At 40.5% G+C, this 24,123-nt stretch overlaps 1 long non-coding RNA gene across 10 annotated transcripts in view; it reads left to right on the forward strand.

Moving 5' to 3' along the window:
* Positions 1–24,123, forward strand: part of LOC138145087 (uncharacterized) — a 122,547-nt gene that overhangs the window by 77,222 nt on the left and 21,202 nt on the right. For 6 of the 10 annotated variants that reach the window (XR_011164099.1, XR_011164097.1, XR_011164101.1 and 3 more), the window contains one exon: positions 11,947–12,143. This is a non-coding gene — a long non-coding RNA (uncharacterized lncRNA). Of the gene's footprint in view, positions 1–436; positions 529–1,792; positions 1,819–2,340; positions 2,440–11,425; positions 11,593–11,946; positions 12,144–24,123 lie in introns of those variants that run through there. The other 4 variants (XR_011164096.1, XR_011164095.1, XR_011164098.1 and 1 more) reach the window with 4 other exon arrangements.

The following is a 24,123-nucleotide window of genomic DNA, read 5'->3' on the forward strand; positions in this document are numbered from 1 at the left end:
CTTCCTTCCTTCCTTCCTTCCTTCCTTCCTTCCTTCCTTCCTTCCTTTCTTCCTTCCTTCCTTTCTTCCTTCCTTCCTTCCTTCCTTTCCATTAAAATAAATAGCTCTTTTAGGTTTGCAAAGGACTTTACCTACATTGCCTCATTTAACCCTCACACCCACCCTTGGTATCTCCCATTTTACAGATGGGGAAATCAAGACACAGAGAGGTTAAATTACTTGCTCAGGGTCACATAACCAACAAATATTTTAGCCCAGACTTTATTCAGTTCTCCCTGACTCCAAGTGCTCTTCCCACTCTGCCAAGTGGCTCCTTGTATTCCTTACACAAGGAAAGTAGCCTCAAGTCTAAAGCAAGATCTCCAATCTAACAGAGACTTCCTGATCAGCTTCTTGGGGACAAGGACTATTTTGACTTGTGTCTTTACTCTTACAGGGTAGCATACTTCCTGGTTGATAGGAGTGACTTAGTGAATGTTTACTGATTGATTAATTGGAAGTGTATGAAAACATGGCCCCACTGGTAAGGTGAGTCAGGAGGGGGCATGGAAAAATTGGCTCCGTTTACAAGTCAACATTCAGGGCAAGGTGGGGAATGCAAACAGTTACCCTAAACCCAGAAGATTTTAGAAGTCCAACTGAGTCAAAAAATAAAACAAAACTAAATAGTATGCTCCTGTATCTTGCTGCTGACTTGGTACTGGTCTTCTGGTCTTAATCTCTGCTCCTGCAACCAATTTTCTGTTTTTCTTAGCCGAAAGAAACCCTAGAACTGACCTGGCCTGTTCTTTGGTTTGTGCTTGTTTGGATTCAAATTTATTCCTCATTTGGCCTCCCTGGAGGAGATTGTAAGCCCTGGGAAGTGTTAGGCCAGGTGGGATACAGCAGGTGAGGAGAAGCCAGGATTATCTACCATGCTACAGTGAGGCGGTGCATATGTACACTGTTTGTGATTATACATAATTTGGGTTTGGGGCCTGTTTGTACATTCCTGAGTCCTCAGAGACTCCAGGAAATATCATGCCACAATAGCTCTTCCAGTTTGCAAGAGAGATGAATTGAGTATTATTCAAGTATAATTTAATGCTTCAATATCCCTTGTATTGGCTGTTCATAAATACATGGAATTTATCTTTTAAATGAAACTGATCTTGAATTATTAGGGAACAATAATCTCAGTCCTTAAATTCACTGTATATAGCACCTTTTTCCAAGGATCACAGGGTGCCTCCACACACAGAGTTTGAATAGACTTTATAGTAGGCTACTTACCAGGGTAAGGTATATTACCCCCAACTTACAGATAAAAAGACTGAGCTATTGGAAACCTTCCATTTCTATGTACAGTCTATTTCCCTGGGCTATTTTGCAGATAAGCAATAGAAAAAAATTGTCTTTTCATTGGATGAATGATCTTAATCTAGGGTTGAAAGTCAGTGGATTGTCATCTGGTTACAGAGGGTTGAGGGAAAAGGAAGGAGGGAGGGAAGGGAGGGGCAAATATTAACAGACAATCAACAGCTGACTGAAGGCATGTGATATGGTCACCGAAGGGTTTTGTTTTAAAGTGCCTGCTGCTTAATATATCATGTAGGGCCTGGAATGTGTCTAGGGTTTGCAATGAACTTTCTGACTCTCTCATTTCTAGTGCTTGTGTTTAAGGTTATCTGCCTTGAATTCCAAAAATGACCACACCAAATTCTCAGAACTCTAGTAGTATGTAGAAATTCGGAATCATGGAGTTTGTGATTGTGGAAGGATATCACCCTGTCTAATCCTTTCATTGTTCTAGGGAGGAAGAAACTGAGACCTGAAGTGGTGAGTCAATGTGGCTGTCCTGAAGCCAACCAGTGGCTGTTTGGGATTGGGGGTGGGGTGAGAAGGGGGAAATGCCACAAGTGGCGATTAAGTACCTACTACTGGCCAGGCTTTACAAATATCTCATTTGATCCTCACAACAATCCTGTGAAATAGGTGCTATTATCACCGCCATTTTATAGCTGAGTAAACAGAGCCAGGCAGTGAATGTTCAGAGCCACACAGTCAGTACCTGTCCAAGACTGGATTTGAACTCAGAACTTCCTGACTTCAGGCCCAGTGCTCTATGGATTTCCTAGCTGGAAATAGAACTGAGGTTTTGATTCTCAAGTCCACTTCTTTCTTCTTACCCCACATCACCCTGCCTGGTGCCATGATAGGAGGGATAAGATAGCCATATGCAGTCTCTCATTTATCCTGCAGATATGTACTTCTCTTTTTCTACATGGAGAATTTATTTGTAGGGCAAAAAAAATGCTCAGATATATTGGTACCTATTTTACCTGCATCCTAGCATCCTGGTCCCTGGGAGGTAGCACCCTTTGACTTCATCAGCTATGCTGTCCTGCCTATCAGAGAAAAAAAGACAGGAGAAAAGAGAGCATCCTAAAACTAAAGAAGGTAAGAATTTCAGGAGAAAAGAGAGCATCCTAGAACTGTAGAAGGTAAGAATTTCAGGAGAAAAGAAAGCATCCTAGAACTGTAGAATGTAAGTATTTCAGGAGAAAAGAAAGCATCCTAGAACTATAGAATGTAAGAATTTCAAGAGAAAAGAGAGCATTCTAGAACTATAGAAGGTAAGAATTTCAAGAGAAAAGAGAGCATCCCAGAACTATAGAAGGTAAGAATTTCAAGCAACCTGAGAAATAATTTCCCTCATTTTATATGTGAGTAAACTGACACCCTCAGAGGTGAATTAACTTGCCCAAGGTCATACAGTTAGGAAGTGGCACTATTTGGATTTAAACTCAGATATCTTGACTTCAGATTCAGTGCTAAGAGTTCTTAGAAATCAGTATCTATTGAATACCTATGATATTAAGTGCTTAGGTCACAAAGTAGGATGAGGGAGGTAAGAGGCTACTTAGGATAGTATAGAGGAAGAGTATAGGACCTGGAGTTATGGGAGACCTGGGTTCACATCTGGCCTCAGATATTTGCTTGCTGTGTGACCCTGGACAAGTCATTTAACCTCAATGTGTCTCAATCTCCTCATCTGTAAAATTCAGGAGAAAATAATAGCACCTACCTCACAGGGTGGTTATGAGGGTTAAATGAGATAATGTAGCCATCTGCAAACCTCAAATTGCTACAAAAATGTGAGTTATCATTGTTAGGTGAAAAAAAAACCAAACAAGTTAACTGGGGTGGGGAAAATGTGACCTCGAGGCCCAAATGTGGCCCTCTAGGTCCTCAAGTGCAGCCCTTTGAATCCAAACTTCACAGAACAAATGCCCTTAATAAAAGGATTTGTTCTATAAAACTTGAACTCAGTCAAAAGGCCATGCCTAAGGACCTAGAAGGCCACATGTGACCTCAAGGCCGCAGGTTCCCCACCCCTGCTCTAGGAGCTTCAGCTTTGGAGGATCCTAAAGTTGAGTTGGGGAGACAAGAATATTGACTGAAATTATTAAAAATAGATTATGAAACCATGGGAAACTGACTATCAGAGCAACAGGCATTCAGAAGAAAGAGGGAGTGACAGGGACCTGAAGAGGTTTCGGGGCTCATGCCATCTGTGCAGGGCCTTGCAAGAGTACATGGCTTCTGAGGCAGGTAACTACAGGGCATCCAGGTAAACGTATTCTCCAGCAGCTTGACATATTCCCCTAGACAGAAATAAGAGAAAGATCTTGCTCAGCAAGTTTTTCCACACATCTTCTATTTCCTTCCTCTCTATGCCTGCACGTTTTGAAAACTGTTTTGTTTCTTATCTAGCTTGAGAGTAGCTGGAACAACCCAATAACCCTTTTCCAAGTAACTCAGTGTTTGGAAACTCCCCGTCCTTAATATGAGACCATTAGGCAAACAGCCTGACTTCTCCCCCTTTAGTTCCTGTTCTCATGCAGAACCTTTCCCAGACAACCTCCAAGACCATCATAATGCCTCCATTTAGAAATCAGAGGCCATACTTTGGCAACCTACAGAACGGTGCTCTTCTTTGATAAATGTCAAAGACTATAATAACAATAATAATAGCTAGCATTTTTTTTGTCTTTTTTTGGAGGGGGGAAGGTAGGGTAATTGGGGTTGTGATTTGACCAAAGTCACACAGCTAGTAAATGTTAAGTGTCTGAGGCCGGATTTGAACTCAGGTCCTCCTGACTCCAGGGCCAGTGCTCTATTCACTGCACCACCCAGCCACCCATGGAGAGGGCAGTTTTAGTTGAATGATGAGGTTGGAAGTCAACCTTAAGAGGGTTAAGAAAAAAGTAGACAAGAGGGTATGTTAATTCAGTCTCTTAGAGTGAAAGAAACAGGCATCGAGACACTAATGTTAGGCTACATGGGAATCAATCCATGGATCAATGCAGGAATCAATGAGCTTCCGCCATTTTAGGTCTTTGGAAAAAGAGAGACTTTTTTGTGGGGAAAGGGGAGACTAAAAACCTTGAGCTAGCCATCTTAATTGAACCTACTAGATCCTGCAGGTCAGAGAAGTTGGGAGTCTGCTGAGGGAACAGAGGTGATAGGCTAGTATGATTGCCAGTTAAATAGCTAGGCCTTCCCCCTCCCCTCTGTCATTCACCACCACCAAGTCCCCAGTTGACCTCCAAGCATAGAGTTCTAAGCTTGAGTCACCCAAGGCAGCTGGCAGTAGGACTGAATGGAGATTCATGGTACTCTCTGGCTGTTACTTTTGTTTCTATCTTTACGTGCTGTCTCCCTAGTCTGCATCTCTTTGCTCCCTTTTCTTATTCCTGCTTCAGACCCTCTTCCACCCTGTTTATCCCATCATTCTCTCCCTTTCTGGAGGACACCCACTTTTCTGGATAGTCCAGCCTTTGCTTCCCTGGTTTCCTAAGGTACCCTGCCCCTTGAAGAGTGGAAACCACATCCACCCATTGTCCTGTTCCCCAATAAAGACAAAAAAACTCTCTTTAAAAAATCCTGTATGAGACTTTTTTTCACTTCTATGCAGTTTGCCAAAAGAGTTTACTTTATATTTTACCTTTAAAAAATATTTTTCCTCCAACCCTTCTTAATTATAGTGCCTTCTGTCTCTTAATTATTTCCTATTTATCCTGTATATAGCTTGTTTCTATATATTTGTTTGCATGTTTTCTCCCTCATTAGATTGTAAACTCCTTGAGGGTAGGGACTATCTTTTGCCTCTTTTTTTTTAAATCTCAGCACAGTACTTAGTACAATGCCTGACACATAGTTACCACTTAATAAATGCTTATTGTTTGATTAATTGATTTTTGTTCTGGACCTGTGATTTCACTGATGTAGGAAGCTCCAGGTGAGGATATCCCCCCTTCTAATGCAGACCTTTAACTATTCTGCAATTTATAATCTTCTTAGTCTGAGGGCCGTTTCCTGTCAAGTGACTTTCCCAGAGGTCATACATATGAATGTGTCCCAGAATGTGTCAGGGATTAGAATCCAGGAGACTTGAACCCAGCTTGCCCCTAGTCTGTCCACAATTGCATACTACCTGCCATGTTTTGTTTATTAAGTAATGTTAATAACAACAGCAACTTACTTTCAACTGGCAATTTACAGCTTTCAAAGCACTTTCTTCACAACAATCTTGTGACGAAGTTAGTACAAGTATTAAATGAATGTTTGTTTTACAGATGAGGAAACAGAGATGGAAATTAAGTAATATGCCCATGTTCTTGTAAGTAGTTGGTAGATTGGGATTTGAACCCTGACCCCAAATCCAGTGTGCGTTCCCCTGTACATACCTGGAAGAGGGCCACATAACCACTGACACTCAAAAAATGACGAAGTTTGGGGAATCTGGTTTTTGCCTTTGGTCATGATGGCCTCATTCCACCACAGTCAGGCATCTGAGGTAGTGGGATATTTCTAGATTTGATGGGACAGCTGTGTATAGTGCCTGCTTCCTCTCAGTGTTCTGTCAATGACATTCTACTGCTTCCCCATCACTGTGAAGCCAGAAAACAATGTGATTTGCAAGTCTCCTAGATCTTGTATCAGTCTCCTAAAATGAGAAGTACAATAGCATCATTCAACTAGGAAATTTGACAATATTCCCTTAAACCCAGTGGGCACTGGTGGTTTTAGCTGACTTACGTTTGTATAGCACTTTAAGGTTTACAAAGTGATCTATCTATGTTATTTAATTTTGCCCTCCTAACATTACAGTGAGGCAGGGAGTCATGGGTATTATCCCTATTTTATATATAAGGGGAAAAGTCTCTTATAGAGATACATACCTACAGTCACATGAGAAACCAAGATTTGAACCCAGGTCATCAGGAGGCAGTGTGCCTGGTGGAAAGAGCTATGAATTTAAGTTAGAACATCTTAGTTCAGATCCTAAATTTGCAATTTGCTACCTGTGTGACCTGGAGGCAATGAGGCTGCTCGGTGGAGAGAGCCCTAGGCCTGGAGCTAGGAAGACCTGAGTTCAAAATGGCCTCAGACACATACTAACTGCGTGACCCTGGGCAGGTCATTTAACCTCTGTTTGCCTCGATCCCCAGGAGAAGGAAATGGCAAACTGCTCCAGTTTCTTGGCCAAGAAAACCCCATGGATTGTATTGGCTTGCTATGGTCCACAGGGTCACAAAGAGTTGGGCCCAACTGGACAATACAACAATAATCTATGTGACCTAAGGCAAGTTCCTTAACCTTCCTTGGTCTTAGTTTTCTCCTATATGAGATGAGGATGTTGGACTGCTATTCTATATTCTATGATTCCAAGTCAAGCATTCTTTTATTTTCCCCTTCTCAACCTTAAATGATTTTTAAACTGTTACTTGGGAACAAAATGAGAAGGCTTTTCTTTGTATGACAGACCAAGGCACCCATGGAATGGTACCCCATTTCCTCTTCTCTGCACCATACTCTCTGAATGTACAATACCTATGTAGGAAAGGAAGGGAATTTCTAAATAGGGTTTCAAAATATCGTCAGTAAAGATAGAAATCAAGAGCTCACTTGTCTATGGTTTAGATAGCAAAGGAGCTGGGTCCATGTGGCCAAAACCAAAATCTTTAGCAAGATTCATGAGAAGAGATTTGGGGGAAATTCCTTTCCACTGATGGAAAGTTAATGGTGTGGTGCTGATTTGTTTGTATTTCCTCTGTAGCATGTAAAAAGAGTGACTACAATTGGTTGTGGACACTTATTCAGTATTTTTCAAAGCTGCCTTTAACTGAGCGTCTGGCTGCCTTATGTTGATTCAGATCATTTACCACACTGCACCTCAGCTGTTCTCTTGGTCACAAGCATGATCAACCCACTAAACAGATCCAAACCTCAGAGCCAAAGGAGAGAGGAAAGCAATCAATATTAGCTAGCCTTGGAGCAATTGCCTGAGGATACCTGATATATCCAACCCTCCTAGTCTTACCATGGGAAAATCATTACCAATGGCAAAGCTTACTGTGAGGATTGGATCTCGTATCTCAGAGTGGTTTTCAACTACATAAGGATGAATTTTGGGAATGGCACCAGCACCCCAATCAAGAATATATGTTCAGCCAGAAAGGTGGATTTTAATAAGATGGTTGGCTTCATCTTTGGGTCTAAACAGGGGTCTGCTAAAAGATTAAATGGTTACCTGTAGTTCTATGCAAATATGACCTAAAAGCAGTAGACTTATGGAGGTATTTTACATGGTTAACTGTTTATTTTCCCTGGGTAGGTGGGAAATTGTCAGTCCCCAGGCTGCCTGCCCCTGCTGTCAGATGGTGTGTGTTCAGAGAATGGAAATAATTTTAATAGTTGCCTCAACATAACATAATTAGGAAGGTGAATCTGCTCCAAAGAAGACTTAGAACAATGTATTCCAGAGAAAATTTTCCTGACTTTGGATTACATATTTTCCTTTAATGGATGATTAGTTTTTTATCTTTTACCATTGTTCTTCCTTATGCCCCCCTATTCCTCAAATTCTCCTTCCCCCTTCTAAGCTTATTAGTAGAAACAGGCCAAAGGAGAAGCAGCTTGAAAATGTCATTGATTTACCATAGAGGAGAGTGAGGAGGGATGGGAAATGTGTTGAGAGGTTTTGTGGTCAGGTATGATGATTGAATGTTGGGGGATGTGATCTCCAGATGGACTGTGTGCAGCAGTTGCCTCAGACGCACTTGGAGAATGTTCTGGTGCTAGAGAAGCATGACCAAGTAAGGAGGTAACACAAGGTTGATAGAGTGGCCTGGGGATTTACCAATTGCAACGGAACGGGATGTTAACCTTAATTTGAACCAGTGGAGAAAATTCCTTCCTATGTGACTGGACTGGCCTCATGGGAAGGCACAGTCACTGAGGATTTTGCTGGGCTCACTGAATCGGACAGTGTGTATTGTTTGAATCAAAATGGTACTGCTCACTATAAAGGCTCTAGGAATAGGTTTATCAACTCTAATAATAAAAATAACAGCAATAAGAAAGCCCTTATATATTTAGCTATCAGTCTATTCATCTTTTTAAAAATTTATTCACTTGTTTGTTTATTAATTGATTGATTGAAGCCTGGGTATCCCCCGATCACCCAGGTTGGAAGTAAAGTGACTACTTGCCAGCTGGATTCCACTACAGACTGGCACAGAACCTTTGAGGTACTCAGTTTCCAATTTGGGCTGCTTCATTTCCCCCTCCCCATCTTGGTGGCCCCCTGCTCTTGGGGCTCATCATATTGGTAAGTCTGGAGACTTACTGCAGGAGCCCATCAGCTCAGCACTGCTCCTGCTGCACAGAACTCCTGAGCTCAAGGAACTCAAGCACCCACTTCAGCCTGTGGAGGAAGCAAAGATTACAAACTGATTCAGCACCCCAGGCAAAAGCCTTATATTTTCACAACACTTTCAACTCTTCAGAGTTCTACCTCATTTATCATCTCATTCAGTCCTGTGAAGTTGATAGAACAATGTGGCCTTCTTGTTCAGTTGTTTCAGATATATCTGACTCTTCATGACTCCCTTTGGGGTTTTCTTGGCCAAGGTACTGGAGTGTTTTGCCATTTCCTTCTCTAGGTCATTTTACAGATGAGGAAACTGAGGCAAATAAGATTAAGTGACTTGCCCAAGGTTGCATAGCTAGTAAGGCCAGATTTTAACTCAGGTCTTCCTGACTCCAGACCTGGTGTTCTATCCACTGTACCATCTAGATACCCAATTATAATTATAAATTATTCCCATTTTATAGATGATAATGCAGAATTGTGAGGTACAGTGAGTGAAGCTAAGTGATTTACCTGAGTCAAGATAGGGACTTAATGGCAAAGCCTGGAATTGAAACCAGGGAACAGAGCTGCGACATACAATGAATTTGTATGCTTTCATCAGGGTTTGAATCCCCCATTCCTTCTCACCTCCAGGGTTTTAAAATTATGGCCTGTGTACTTCTGTCCACTAGAGGCTTTAGGCTTCCACTGTAACTGATGTAATTTGACTTATTACTTTAAAATAAATACCTGTATGTTCAGTATGATGAGATTTTTCTGGCATTTAAAATAAATATATGAATTTTTAAAGTAATATTTAATATTGATGAATTAAAGAGTTGATATTAAAGTAAATATTTAAAGGTATTCATTATTGTGCTCCGCCCCCCCCCCCAATTGCTGCTTCTCAGACTACTGCTTACTTTGTCCACATCTAGTCCTAGATCTTTTTCTTCCTTAAGAACTCTTTCCATCCATTCCAACTGCCTTAGGTGTATAATTTAACTGGTTTGCCTACTCTTTCTTTATTTATACCAATATGGAGGGTAGAGGTTTAGTTGGCACAATGGGCCTGACTCTTTACTTTCCCTGGCTATACCTTGTCTGTGTGTCTTCATGGGCATTATGGGAAGACAGGCCCTTACACCCCTTCTCACATTATAATTGTTTACTCCAGCATGCAGCTGGTATTCTATGCTCTATCTATAAAGCTGCCAGGAAAGGACTGATGATGGTGTGTGAGGACCACATTTTTACTTTCCTGGGGCTTAGTGCCAGATGAGAGGTAGCTGCTCTTGGGATCTGGGCTGGCTCTCTAACCCATTCCTTAGCAGATTCCCAGGTCCTTTTGGCCCAGAGAGGCCCAGCTCAATCACTGATTGACTGTGTCTTGTGGTATTGGGCAATGTTACTCTGCCCTGGGAAAGAAACCTGAAGGCAACCCATTTCCCTTTGAAAGAAGGGGGTCTCAGTGTTCCATATTAATTGGGGGCCAATTATTTATGATCTATGCTCAATATCTTCTCTTTTCTTAAAAAATGGGATTTAATAGACTTCAGGACTATATGATATGAACTTTTAAAATATTTTCCCTACTCCCTCCCATTTTGCCTAACTTGTTTCAATATCTCACCACATATGGTTTTTATAAGCCATTTTGAAGAAGACCCAGCCAGCTTTCCATATACCCACACACCCTGAATTGTACCAAACATGCTGATGTGGGATGGGAGAGAACTTTTGAAATACTCAAGGTCAATCACTACATTTGCAGCGAATCCAAAACTAACTCTGCGAAGGATACTTTCACCTCCAAATTTCAATCTTGTGCTTGGAGATCTCCAAGTTTCCCTTTGGCTAAGTATAGAAAGTTCTCCTAATGAATAGGGATACCCATGCTGCACCTTGTGTCTTCCCTCTATTAAATTGTTTCATTGTATTTCTGTCTCACATGCTGACCTTTTGTCATTGAAAGAGCTTCTCTGAGGCTTTAACATACACCAAAGGCAAGATTCTCTCTTTTAGGTACCATACTTAAAAAAACTGCTTCTTTCCATATTAGGGCTATCCATTAGTCCTGCAGAAGCTAGAATCTTAAGTCCATAATTGGTCCAAGTATCAGTAGGTATAATAGCCACATCTGTGTCTTTATGGATAAAATGCAAATTATCAGGTGTCAGACTATAAGTATACTTTTTTTATTTGTTTAATTACTTTAGGAGGTTCTCCCTTGACTTTCAAGTCAAGGGGCATTTATTAAGTGACTACTATGTACCAGGAATTATGCTGAGTGCTGGGGAGATGAACAACCACCACAAAAAAGGCAAAAAACAGTCCTTCCTCTCAAGGTGCTCATTGCCCTTGCCTGTGGTACTGGTGATTTACTATTATTTATTCTGATTGAAATGAGGGCCATTCCAAGCAGCACGTACAGAGTTGCCCTACCTGGGTTCAGCTGACCATGTATGTTGGTTCAGTACATGGGCATGTCAGGGAGATGATGAACTCCCTGGCTACTTCTAGCCATATTGTGGCTCAACACTGAAGGATGTGGGCACTTCGCAATTATAAAGTAATACATACCCTCATTGGTTGCTGAGCTGATGACTCAGTTGAACTTTAAAAAGAAGAGATAGCTTCCAGCAAAGTCTAGACTCTTTGTGAATGCTTTGTTCTCTTTCATTCCCTCCTCCACCCACCCTACTCCCACCACCTTTCCTGCTTGAAGCATGAATTCAGCTAGGTGAACTTTCACCTGGGCCTTGGTTCCTCTTCTCTTTTGCCTCCTTTCCTGAATAAGTGACAAAACATCAGCCTAGAAGTAGATACGTCTAAGCTGGGAGGTGACTTTGTAAACTCCAGAAACCTGGGAATCTTAGGTTTAATGAATGAAGATGACTGGTGGCAAGGTAAGCATTCGCATCAGAGAAGACAGCCCCTGACAAGAGGATTGACCTAAGAGTGGTCTATTTAACCTAAAAGATACTGGGAATTGTTTGGACAGTCCAGAGCTAAAGTGAAGTATGAAATGCCTAAATAGCAGCCTCACAAACTCCTTTACACGTTCTGATGAAATAAGTATCAGCTTCCTTGGAGATAATAATAGCAGTTATAAGTTAAGATACTGAGTCCTGCTTCAAGTCCCTAAGCCAATGGGTACTTGTGAGTCTTTTGTGTTTGAGCATTTCTCTTCTGTGTAGGAAATAAATACCTATAGTAGCTGAGCTATATTGCATAATGACTATCTTTTTACTTTCTCCTAGGTCTCTTTGGGAAGATAAAAGTCAATGACCTATACCTTAAACAACTTTCGATCTGTAGCCAGGGTGGAGGTCTTAATTAACAAACCAGAGCATGAGAAAGGAAACATATCCCTCTCTCAGTAGACATCAGACTACCTCCCAGACTGGACTGTGACCATAGGTTTGGAGCAGAGGGATTCCTTACACAAAGGGAGCAGGTATAGTATCCCAGGTTCCTGGGTCTATCTATTGATATTCCTTAATATTACATCAATGTGGGCATTCCTCTCTCTGTCTCTCATCTCTCTGTCTGTCTGTCTCTGTCTCTCTCTCTCTCTCTGTCTCTCTGTCTGTCTGTCTGTCTCTCTCTCTCTCTGTCTCTCTGTCTCTGTCTCTGTCTCTGTCTCTCTCTGTCTCTCTCTCACACACACACACACACACACACACACACACACACATTGATCTCTTCATCCCTAGGGATAGAGAGCTGGGCAATTTATTTTGATTCTTTTCAGGTATAAGGAATTGATATTGAGAGACAGTACTTGAAATTTAAATTCACTTAAGTGAATGAGGCGCCTTTCCAAATATCCCTTTCTTCTTACCCCTCTAGTACCCTGCCCAACAGTGCCCTTGCAATGCACCCTGGAAGGGCCTCATTCTTTTGTAGGTGCTTCACCTTTGCCCCCATCCAGCCTTGCCTGGGACCCAGGGAGCAGCAGAAAGATTTCTGAACTAGCTAGTCTGGGTAGCAGGGCTGGATCAAAATATTTCCCTGGTAGGTTGCAATTCCCAACCTTTTTGGAATTGCAAACACCCTATCATTTGATTTCATGACACCCTCCCACTCCTCTTAAAAGTGCTGGGTGGCACTTTTAAAATTAAAGTGAATTAACACTGTTTGTTTTCAGAATTTGGGGCATCGTAAAATTGGGGTTGGAACTCACTGCTCCAAGGAGTGTGTGAAGGTGGGAAGGGGAAGAGCTGATGAACTGTATGACCAGTCAGCCAGTCTAACATGTAGTATTACACTTTTCATTGTCTCCTATTCATTTCCCAAACCTGGTTTTTGAGACATGCCCCATGGCTATACTTTCTGTGTCACTTCTGTCCTCTTAAAGGCTCTGGGGCTGTCTGGGCTGAGCACAGCTGTTGAAAGCTGAATATTTAGAAGGGATGGAGGCAACATGGAAATAGCTCCTGGAAGAGGCTGTCATTCTGCATTCATGCTAGGCATGGGTGGACAAATGAAATGCAAAGACTGAGGCCTGAGGCTTTGGCTCCTGATGCCTGTGGGACTTGTCTGGTTGTCTTTATCAGGAGTACAGAACAAATCCAAAATCAGCTCCTTGAGAAACTCCGTATTGTTCAATGGAGGGTGGGCCAGTGAACTAATTGCTAAAGATCATTGGATAAGTCCCAATTTTGACACTATCACTGGAATGTGATGGAATTTGCTAGTTAAGGACATTGATAGTTTAATTGAATCTATGATAATGGTAATGGTGGTGATTCATGTAACTTAGTTCATTGTAACACAAACCAAAAGTGTATTTATTATGACTGGAGTGTCATGGGATTTGATGCCTCTCGTTTCCATTACCTGGAATCTTTAGATGCTAAATTCACTTTCTTTGGGTGCTCATGTCACGCATTGGTGTAGGACAAAGTAAGAAATGGTGCCTGGCTCTGCTGACACTCTTCAAATCTTACAATTCTGTTACTTGATAGATTCTCTCTCCCTCCCCCGCCCCTCTCTATCTGTCTCTCTCTGTCTCTCTCTTTCTCTCTGTCTCTCTCTTTCTCTCTCTCTCTGTCTCTCTCCTCCTCTCTCCCTCCCTCCCTCTCTCCTTTCTCACTGTTAGTTCCAGTTGAACCTGGCTAAATGAAACATTGGACTTATGTTGACTTCTGTTCCTGATGTTAATTATTGTTTTCATCCCTTTGGATCTACATAGAAGCTTAATGAAGAGAGTTAAATACACCATTGCATCTGGAATAGAAGCTAGAGGGTCAGTGGAATAGAATAAATAAGCACAAGACTGAGTTGGGAGACTGGTTTTCTGATCACAGACTTGCCATTGCCTTGGTCTATGGCCTTGGACAAGTAATTTAACCTGTTAGGGCTTCGCTTTCCTCTGAAGATAACAGTGACCAATCCACCTACTGGCAGAGCTATTGGGAGATAATGGAGATGAAAGTTCATTGTAAGGTGCAAAGTGCTACAGAAATAAAACGAATGAAATGGGAATGGGAAATGGATTCTCAATTCTGTGATCTGGGAGGTCCTAGGGTATGGGATCTGAAGTCAGAGACGGGGGACTTGAACCCCAGCTCTGACACTTATTGCCTATGTGACCTCAAGGAAATTACTTAACCTCTCTACACCTGAATTTCTCATCTGCAAAATGAGAAAGTGGGATTTGGTGACTTCTATGGTCCCTTCTGTTTATAAATATATGATCTATGATTTCTTCTCTCAGGGGAAGTTATAGCTCACTTATAGCCAATAGTGAGTGTCCTGCAGGTTCTAAGAGATTCAGTTATTTGTACATAGCCAGCACCTGTTAGGTGTTGAATTAATGGTTTCCTGATCCATAACCAGCAACCCCCCACTGCTAAATAAAATTAAAAAATATTAATGTTCAAATAAAAGGAATTTCCCAATTCCTGATTATTGCTGGATATTAGCTAGTGAACTGAAACAAGTGCACTAATGAACTGAATTTTCTCTTAACCTTTGCTTGGTGTGGCTAACTCTACACTCTCATGAGCAGAGAAGGTGAGAAAATTCTCTTTGTTTTCCTCACCGGGTCTTGTGTGCAGAATTGCTCAGATTCTCTTGGTAGACTATATGAAAGGAGCCCAGTGGAGCTGGTTTGCTGTGCAGGTGACATAATTGTTCTATGTGCAGATTCACTAACTCTTTCCTGACGCTCCTGTGGTGGGCGGCTGAGGCCTGGTGTGAGCCGGAGGGAAATCTGGAGTAGCCATGGGAATAGCATTGCTTCCTAGTCACAGACTTCTTTGCTACCCCCACCCTCACACACATGGTCTGCCTGGCAGAACTCCCGGGGGTGACCAGATGAGGCTGCTATTTTTACATAGCTTTGTTCTGATATTTTATTAGTTTCTGTGAGTTTTTTTTTCATGGTTTAATTAATGACACATTTGACTCTATTTGCTTCTTGAAGCCTGTTCAAGTGAAAGAGACATGTGAAAAATAACATATCCACATCCAAGGTATGATCACAGAATAAGTAATAAAACTTATATTTTTAAACAAACATGCTGAGACTTAAATTAATGTTCATTTTTCAAGGCTGTTGTTCCCTTGGGAAATCATACAGTTATTCTATTGAAGTTGCCATTGTTCAAAACATTTTTCAACCTCCTCTTTCGGTATTCTTTCAGAGGCAATGGAGTGGTTTTTTAATATAACCAATCACTAACTAATCTCTGTCCTTTGCTAGGAGCTTTGATTTTTTTGAAGTGGCACAAAGTCAGTCAGGGCTAAGTCTGGTGAATAAGTTGGGTAATGAATAATAATAAAAGACAGAATTTGTGTAGTGCTTTAAGGTTGGCAAAACACTTTACTTGGGTTATCTCATTTCATTCTCATAGCAGCTATGAGGTGGATGCTATTATTTTTTATCCCTATTTTATTTTATTCCTATTTTATCCCTATTTTAGAGATGAGGAAACTGAGACTGAGAAAGGCTAATTGACTTGCCCAGGGCTAGTTAGGGTTTGTGGCATTATTGGAACCAGAGTCTTCTTGATTCCAAGTCTGGCACTCCATCCACCTCATTGTCTGGGTAATAATAAGGTTTTTGATCAAAAGCTGTTTTCTACAGAAAATTCCCTAAGAAGCAGAAGAGTATCCTGGTAGAGATGCCAAAAACAGGACAGCAGTGCAGCTCTTTTGTGTTGCACAGGATCTTTTAGAGGCCTAAGAATTATTCTCTCATAAACGTGATTTACTTTCACTTTGTGGGATAAATTCTATAAGAATAATGCCATGGGGCAGCTAGGTGGCACAGTGAATAGAGTACCAGCCCTGAAATCAGGAGGATATGAGTTCAAATCTGGCCTCAGACACTTGACACACTTACTAGCTGTTTGACCTTGGGCAAGTCACTTAACCCCAATTGCCCTACCTTCCCCCCTCCAAAAAAAATTATAATTCTACCTTTGTCAAAATAGCTCATCAACCTTGTCTTTACTTGTGATTTCAATATACTCACTTTCTCAGGTCTCAGGACTATTGGAGTTGCTGTAGCATCTGATACATTGTTTTTAGGTCATAATGAATATATTATGTTGGTCACTGTTTACTATTTTCCTCAAAATCATGCTATTTTGTCCAGCTTCCTGTAAAATTCAGTACCAATATTTTATCTTCATCTTTTTAATTAATCACACAAAATGCATAACTGAGTTTTTTCTGAACTAAAGTTTTATACTTGGGTTTGAAAAAATCACTTTCCCTAGTACAAGATGAAGATGGCTTGCCTGGATTTCAGTTCAGGTGAAAAAGATCTGGGGATTTTAGTGGACCACAGTCTCAATCTGAGCCAACTGTTTGATGTAGTAGCCGAGGAAGCTCATGTTCTCTGAGGCTTAATTCTGAGGAGTACTGCATCTAGGAGTAAGGAATCCCTACTACAATAGTTTGGTTTGATCAGACCATATCTGGTAAATTGTGTTAAGTTCTGGACACCACATTTTAGGAAGAATATTGATAAGCTGCAGTGTGCAAAGGTGGGGCAACCTAGATGGTGAAGGACCCCAGGTTCATGAGTTATGAGAACTGACTGGAAAAACTAGGCCTGCAGAAGAGGATCCTTAGAGGCTTGTGTGACACTATAGTTATTTTCAAGTATTTGGAGAAATGACATTTGAAAGTGGAATTAAATTTATTCTGCTTAAGCTCAGAGTGCAGAAATTAGAAGCAATGGGTAGAAGTTTCAGAGAGGAATATTTAAGTTTGAGGTAGAGGGGGAAAAATCACTTCCTAATGGTCCATAATGGGCACTTAGGTGGTGTGGTGGATAGAGTGCTGAACTTGGAGTCAGGGAGATCTGAGTTCAAAATCAGCCTCAGACAGCTGTATGACCCTGGGCAAGTCACTTAATCCTTTTTGCCTCAGTTTCCTCATCTGTAAAATGAGCTGGGTAAGGACATGACAAGCATTTTCAGTGTCTTTGCCAAGAAAGCCCTAAATGGAGTCATGAAGAATTGGGCACAACTGAAATAAATGGTCTATTACAGAGGTTCTTAACCTGAGGTCCATTGATAGATTTGGGGGGGGGGCTGTCCATAAACTTGGGTAGAGAAAAATTATACCTTTATCTCAATATAATTGGTTTCTTTTATAATCCAATTTATTTTATTTTATACATTTAAAAACATGATTCTTGGCATGGTGAATAGGCCCTGGAGTCAGGAGGATCTGAGTTCAAATTCAACCTCAGACACTTGACACACTTACTAACTGTGTGACCTTGGGCAAGTCACTTTACCCCAATTGCCCTGCCTTCCCCCCTCAGACAAAACAAAATAAAACAGAAAACCATGATTCATAGTTGTCCATAGACTTTGCTGACTACCAAAGGGCTTTATGACACACAGAAGAGTTAAGAACCCCTGAGCGAGATCTGTTTCAAAATGGAATCGGTTGCTTCAGGAGATAGTGGCTCCATCTTCCTCAAGGTCTTCAAGCAAAGTCTCGATGGCTATTTGTAGGGTATGTTATATTATGGATTCTTGTTCAGGAGTGAGTTTGTAGGAAGCCATCATGGTCCCCTCCAGCTGTTAGTCTGTGATTCTTTTCCAGGGGGATGCTTTGTACCACTCTTGACCTTCTCATTACTTCATGCCTGTAAGTTCATATCAGCATATGATACGAACATATCAGATCCCTCCCTGGAAGATTTAGTAACTCTATCTGAAATGTGATATTAATTCTTTGATGTAACTATCAATCATTTTTTACAACATGCTGGGGCTATGAGTTCAAACATGTCCCCACTATGATCGGTCTTCATTTGCTTTCAGAAACAATGTAAGAAAACTTGTCTTGTGACTTTATAGTCATATCTTGTACAGGCATGAGCTTGTATACTTTGAGAATCATGGAGTATTAGGGCATAAAAGGGATTTTAGAGCCTTGAGCCTACCCTTTCATTTTTGAGATAAACAAATCTGGGCTCAGAAAGATTTGTGACCTGACCAAGTTCATATAGCTGATGGAGGCAGAATTAGAGTTCATGGGCCTGACTCCCAGTTCAGTGCTTTCTTGATGATATCATTCCATAGTACTAAGAAGAGCACTTTCACTTCAGGTTCTTAAAATTGTCCAGGTCCACTCCATTTGCAGCAGCACTTCACCAGTTTCTCAGTGATGATGCCTTTAATGACTGTGAACATTGGGAGTATAAGCAAGTACCCTGGGGACAAGCAGAAGGAGTGCCAGATTGAAAGGCAGAACTGTATTCTAATCTCAATTCTTGTCACTAACTGAGTGAGATTTAGCAAGTAATTTAATTTGTGTTCCATGACTCAGGGCTTCTACCATGGGAATGGGCTCTCTAGCCTCACTTGGAGCTGGTTTACCTGGGGTATCTAACTTCAGAGTTGAGAGATGTTAGGTATTCTCTCTCTGTCTCTTTCTGTCTCTGTATCTCTCTGCCTCTCTCCCTCCCCTCTTTCTTTCTCTCCTCCTCCCCTTCCCTCACTTTCTCTCTTTCTCCCCTCTCTCTTTCTCTATCTCCCCTCCCCTCCCTTCCTCCTTCTCTCTCTTCCCCCCCCATCTTCCCTGTTCTCCTCTCTCCTTTTCTCCCTTCTGTCTCTTTCCCTTATTTCTGTCTAACTTGTATTTGCTTGCTGTCTCTCTCTTGCTTTCTTCCTCTGACTTGTTATGCCCTAACACCAAAATAGAATTCTGGGGAAATCTCCAGAATAAATCTGAAGTATGGCTCATGCCTCGGGTTTTTCCAAAATCCAGATAACAGAGTCATTTCTAGAAAAGTTATTTAATAAGAATACTAAGTCTAGGACAGCTATTTATTTTTTCCTTCCCTACCAAAAAATGCTCAAAGCACAAAAGCTTCATAAGTATAAGATTAGCAAATATGAAAACATAAATCAAGAATTCATTACACTCATTTTTCTGGAAGGCAAAGACAACTATGGGGGATGGTGGAACAACTATTCCACTTCTCTGTTCCTTTGGGATCTCTCTCTCTAGGCCTGGGTCTCTGGTCAGTCAGCCAGATCTTTAGTTTTCTTTAGCTGATTAGCTTCAGGCTAATGCGGTGGTAAAATCTGTCTTCCAGAAGTTGTGCTATTACAGAAACTACCTCTTGCTGGGCAATGGGCACTGGACTCCAGAACCCTGGGAGTTGTGAGTCATGGGGCTACTGACAAGACTGTATAAGTCCTTTTGTCCAGATTGCATAAGAAGAACCCAAAGGCAGAAAAGAGCGACCAGGGATTCAGGCTTGCCTTAAGTAAGCACATATTTCTGCTGCCAGATGCTTTTAGCTCCTATCGCTGCTGGGCAGAGGTGAGAGAAAAAGGGAAGGAAAGAACTGGAAGTGTCACAAAAGAGACAAAATTATTTCTCCTCAGTACCTCTTATATACCACAGAATGACTGCATCTTTCTGGGCCAGACAATGACCACCTTTGATATAATACCACCCCCAGCTCTCTGTACCCCACAGCTAAATGGCATGGTGGATAGAACCTGGAGTCAGGAAGACCTGAGTTCAAATCTGGCCTCGGACACTTACAAGCTATATGACCCTGGGAAAGTCATTTGACATCTGTTTGCCTCATTTTCCTCGACTGTAAAATAAGGTTAATAATAGCACTTACCTCCCAGGGTTATTGTGAGGATCAAATGCGATAGTATTTGTAAAGCACTTAGCAAGATGCCTGACACATATTAAGTGCTATATAAATGTTGGTTATTATGATTTATTATTATATTTACCTCCACAGAAGGTAAGCCACTCCAGTAGGTGAGGGAGTTCCCCTGGCATGTATTCAGTAATTTTTGTTAATCTTCTTATCATAAGCTTCTTCCCCTTTGGTGCCTCAGTTTCCTCTTCTGTGAAATAGGGAGAAATAATAATAGCTATCCCTACCAAACCGTGAAGAGGAAGTGGAATGACAGATATTATTTTGTCCAAGCAAATGAGCTTTGATAAAATAAAGTGAATTTTAGCTCTAGACACTTAGGACAAGGTTAGTATTAACTGTTTTCTCCATTTTAATCGAAATTCTAGATTTCTGGAACCATGCTTTCTTTTATGACACTTCTTCTTTTTAGGCCTTGGGGTTTGAGGCCTATGGTAAAACCACTTTACAGTTTATTTAAAAATCTTGTTAACTTTTGTATAATAATAGGGATTAATGGGAAAGGCACCAATGTTGTACCTTGATGTTATTTCTTTATATTTTGCCCCAATTAAATTTTGAAAATATAGACATGAAAAATATCATTATAGTTTCTGCTTTAATGAAGAGTTCCATTGGGAAATTCAAGTTTTTGAACAAGATCTCTGATTTATCTTTTAACCCATGGACCAAATAAAGACACATTCACTGCTGGCAGTGGCTTAATTTCAGATAATGTGCCTAAGACAAAATAAGTGCTTAAATACTTGACTTAAAAGCTGAAATGTGTAGATAAATGACAACAACTATCACAGGGTCTATACTTATTTGTGTGACTGATATTTGATAAGATATTTGAACTTTGTGTCTACTACACAAATTTGAGAATGGATCTATTCTCTTAGAGTTTCAGAAAGGAGAGCAGAAGTCCTTTTAAAGTGGCGATTGAATAGTTATAAACTTTAACTACTTCATATAATCTTAAAAAAATCTAATTATAATCTTTATATAATAACTACTTAATATGTATAACTTTATATAACATATAATAACTAATATAATCTTAAAAGTATTTGATCTGGGTCACCTAATAGGATATAAACTATCTGATCATATGCAAAATTAAATCTGTTCCACAAATTGGGCTCTAGCTGTTTCTTTCAGTAATTCCTGCATCACCTTAGAGACCTAAATCCTTGATGTGCTGAATCAACACCATTCTCTGTCCAACCTGTCCTTTGTTTATATTCTTTCTAGAGCATCTCAGCTGTTTCTGAGCCAGTGAAGCCCAGGGCACTATTCTTACAATGATGTCTCTGAAGGGTGTTCACATCAAGCTAGTTCTTGGTCCTTTGGGTAAAGAAAGTGATGTAGGCTTTCTCTTGAGTCTTGTTAGTGACTTCTACAAGGAAATACAGTATTAGAGGCAAGAGATTGCTCTTACCTTGCTATGAAATCTTCCCCCCAGGATTTAACTGGTCTGCTATTCTAGGAGCTATCTTCTCTGTTCATGTTGGTATGAAAACAGGCAAAACTTTTTTTCATTCTCTTTCGGGAAATTTCCATGCCAAGGTGTCTAGCGCCCTTACCCATTTCTTTTAATACCCATGGCATTCAATATGGTATTTCACTAGCACCCTATTTTTGAACCAGACTGAATGACTCTATATCCCCCTTTCCCACCCTCTTCTCTCTCATCCAAATGCTTTTGCTGTGGTGTTTTCCATGCTTGGAATGTATTTCTACTCCCTCCCCCCCCATCTCCATTTGCTTCATCATCATTATTATCATGACCATCACCATAACATCACCACCACCATCATCATCAAATATTTATTAAATGCCTTGCTATGTGCCAGACACTGTGTTAAGCTCTGGGGATATTAAAAATGAACAAAAACATAGTCCTTGACCTCAAGGAGCTTATATTCTAATGGGGGACACTACATGCAAGCAACTATGTATATACAGGATATATAGAGGACAAATGGGAGTTAATCATGAGGAAAGGAACTAAATGTGGAGTTGGGGGCTAGTGGGGGTGGGGAAAGGCCTCCCCATTTAGGGAAACCAGATTCTCCATTTCCCCTTCTTATCACTATTCCTCCCTACTCAGGTAGTGGAAAGTCTTCAAATTCCTTGGTAGGATAATAAAGGATTAAAATGCAGATCAGTCCTTTTCTGTTCCCCACCCAAAAAAAGCATACACAAGATTATTTATTCATGAGCACTGAGGGATCTTTTAAATATTTTAAACACAAATTAAAATTTTAAAAATGCATGAAAAGAGATTACAGTGTTTAAGCTAACCTTAACTTACATTTAGTCACAGGTATAAACCTGCTTTTGAGAATAAATTGTGCCATTATATTTCTTTAAGGCTACACATCCTAATGAAATGATGAATATAAATCTAGTGCTTTGCATATGTATTCAAGTGTCTGGGTTTGTCTCTTGGTTGGGTTTTAGTACCATTGCTTTTTTTTCCCCTAGGAGATATGCCAGGTCAGAAGTTTAAGAACTCAATACAATGACGGTCAGCATTGGTCCTATACATAGGTATAGACAGCAAATTTACCTAGAACGATTTAGAGGGCTCTGAAAGGCTCTCTTGTCTAACTTTGGACTCTACTGACCATCACAAGTATGGTGTTATTTGTCATTTCATCAGACCTAGATTTATTCGTTTATTCATTCGTGAACCTTTGCTAAATGGCAACCTGGTGAGTTGACAAGGAGAGTTCCCTTGATAAACTTATGAGGTCCTGTGGCTAGGCTTTTGACAGCTCCATAAGATACTGTCTTTGAATACAATACTCACTTTAGTAAAACCCTCGGCAGCATGTCACAGTCCTGACATTTTCACATGGATTTGGATTAAAGCATTGAAGGTTATTCTTAGAATGCACGTGCTATATGATAGGATTAACACATTACCAATTAAAAAAATGTTTATTAGAAAGATCTCTGATCCTGGAATTCTGATCTCTTTGGGACTCAAGTTCTTCATCGGTCAAATGGGTTTAATAATAGTTGTATTGCCTATCTCATGAGTTTTTTTGAGAGGAAAGCACTTGTTAAATCTTAAAATACAATATAATCTTATAATCTTAAAAAATCATTCTTATAATCACTTTATCAAGACACTATGTCAAGTGATGGGGATACAAAGATGACTCAGACCTTCCTTTCAAAAAGGTTGTAACCTAATGGAAGGAAGAGGAGGCTGATGTTATAAACTAGGGTGAGGTAAATGCAGGGCACAGGTCTAGGAATGTGCTGTGAGACATTTTTAGAGGGAGAGGTGATGGGGAGTGTCCATGGGGAGACTGCCACTGAATTGGAATTTAAAGGAAAGGGAAGGGCATCAACAAATGTAGATTGTGAAGGGGGGGGGTCTGTTCCAAGTAGGGGGAATACTATAGCAAAGGTGTGAGGATGGGAGAGACTAGAACAAGACAATCAGTCAGGGGACAGCCAGGTGGCATAGTGGATAGAGCACAGGCCCTGAAGTCAAGAGGACCTGAGTTCAAATCTTGCCTCAGACATTGTAAACTTACTAGCTGTGTGACCCTGGCCAAGTCACTTAGCATCATTTGCCTTACCAATAACCAAAAACAAACAAAGAAAATAAACAAATAAACAAAAATAGAACATCAGTCAGTTTGGTTGGAAAATATTGTATCATCCACATATGAGATGGGCTGGGTATTAAAAGGGAAGGATAGGAAAGTGGTCACCAAAGGGGAATGAAATGAAATGACTGACTTTTTATGGGTTTCTATTACCAAACTATACAAATGATAAAGGGTTAATATCTTTCAATTATGAGATTTATACTTGTTAATATGCTTCTCTGAAAGCCATGCTTATGTCCCTTTCATGTGTCTGTACTATGACTCTGTAAACTATAAGGTCCTTGAAGGACTAAAATGCATCTTTTAGTTCCCTGGTGTTTCTCCAAATTGCCTAGTGCTCAATGGGTAATCAGTAGTTATTAGGGATTGCTGGACTGCCTAATGGTCTGCCTGCCATGTTGGTGAGGGAAAGCTTTCAGACTGTTTTCTCATAGCATTACTGATGGGGTCCTGAACATGTTTTTAGTTCTTAAAGAGATCTGCCAGTTGTCAGTTAAGGAATTCTCCATAATAATAATAATAACAGCTCTTGGGATTTGCATAATCCAGAATACCTCTATGGATATTTCTCATTTCATTCTCATTTTCATTGATTTCATTAATTCATCAATATTTATTGAGCAGCAAAGAGGAGCAAAGCTTTGTCAGATAGG

The sequence above is a fragment of the Petaurus breviceps genome, unplaced genomic scaffold (assembly GCF_028583685.1).
Source record: "Petaurus breviceps papuanus isolate PSGF00001 unplaced genomic scaffold, PetGlider_PUasm1.0 90723, whole genome shotgun sequence".
NCBI lineage: Eukaryota > Metazoa > Chordata > Mammalia > Diprotodontia > Petauridae > Petaurus > Petaurus breviceps.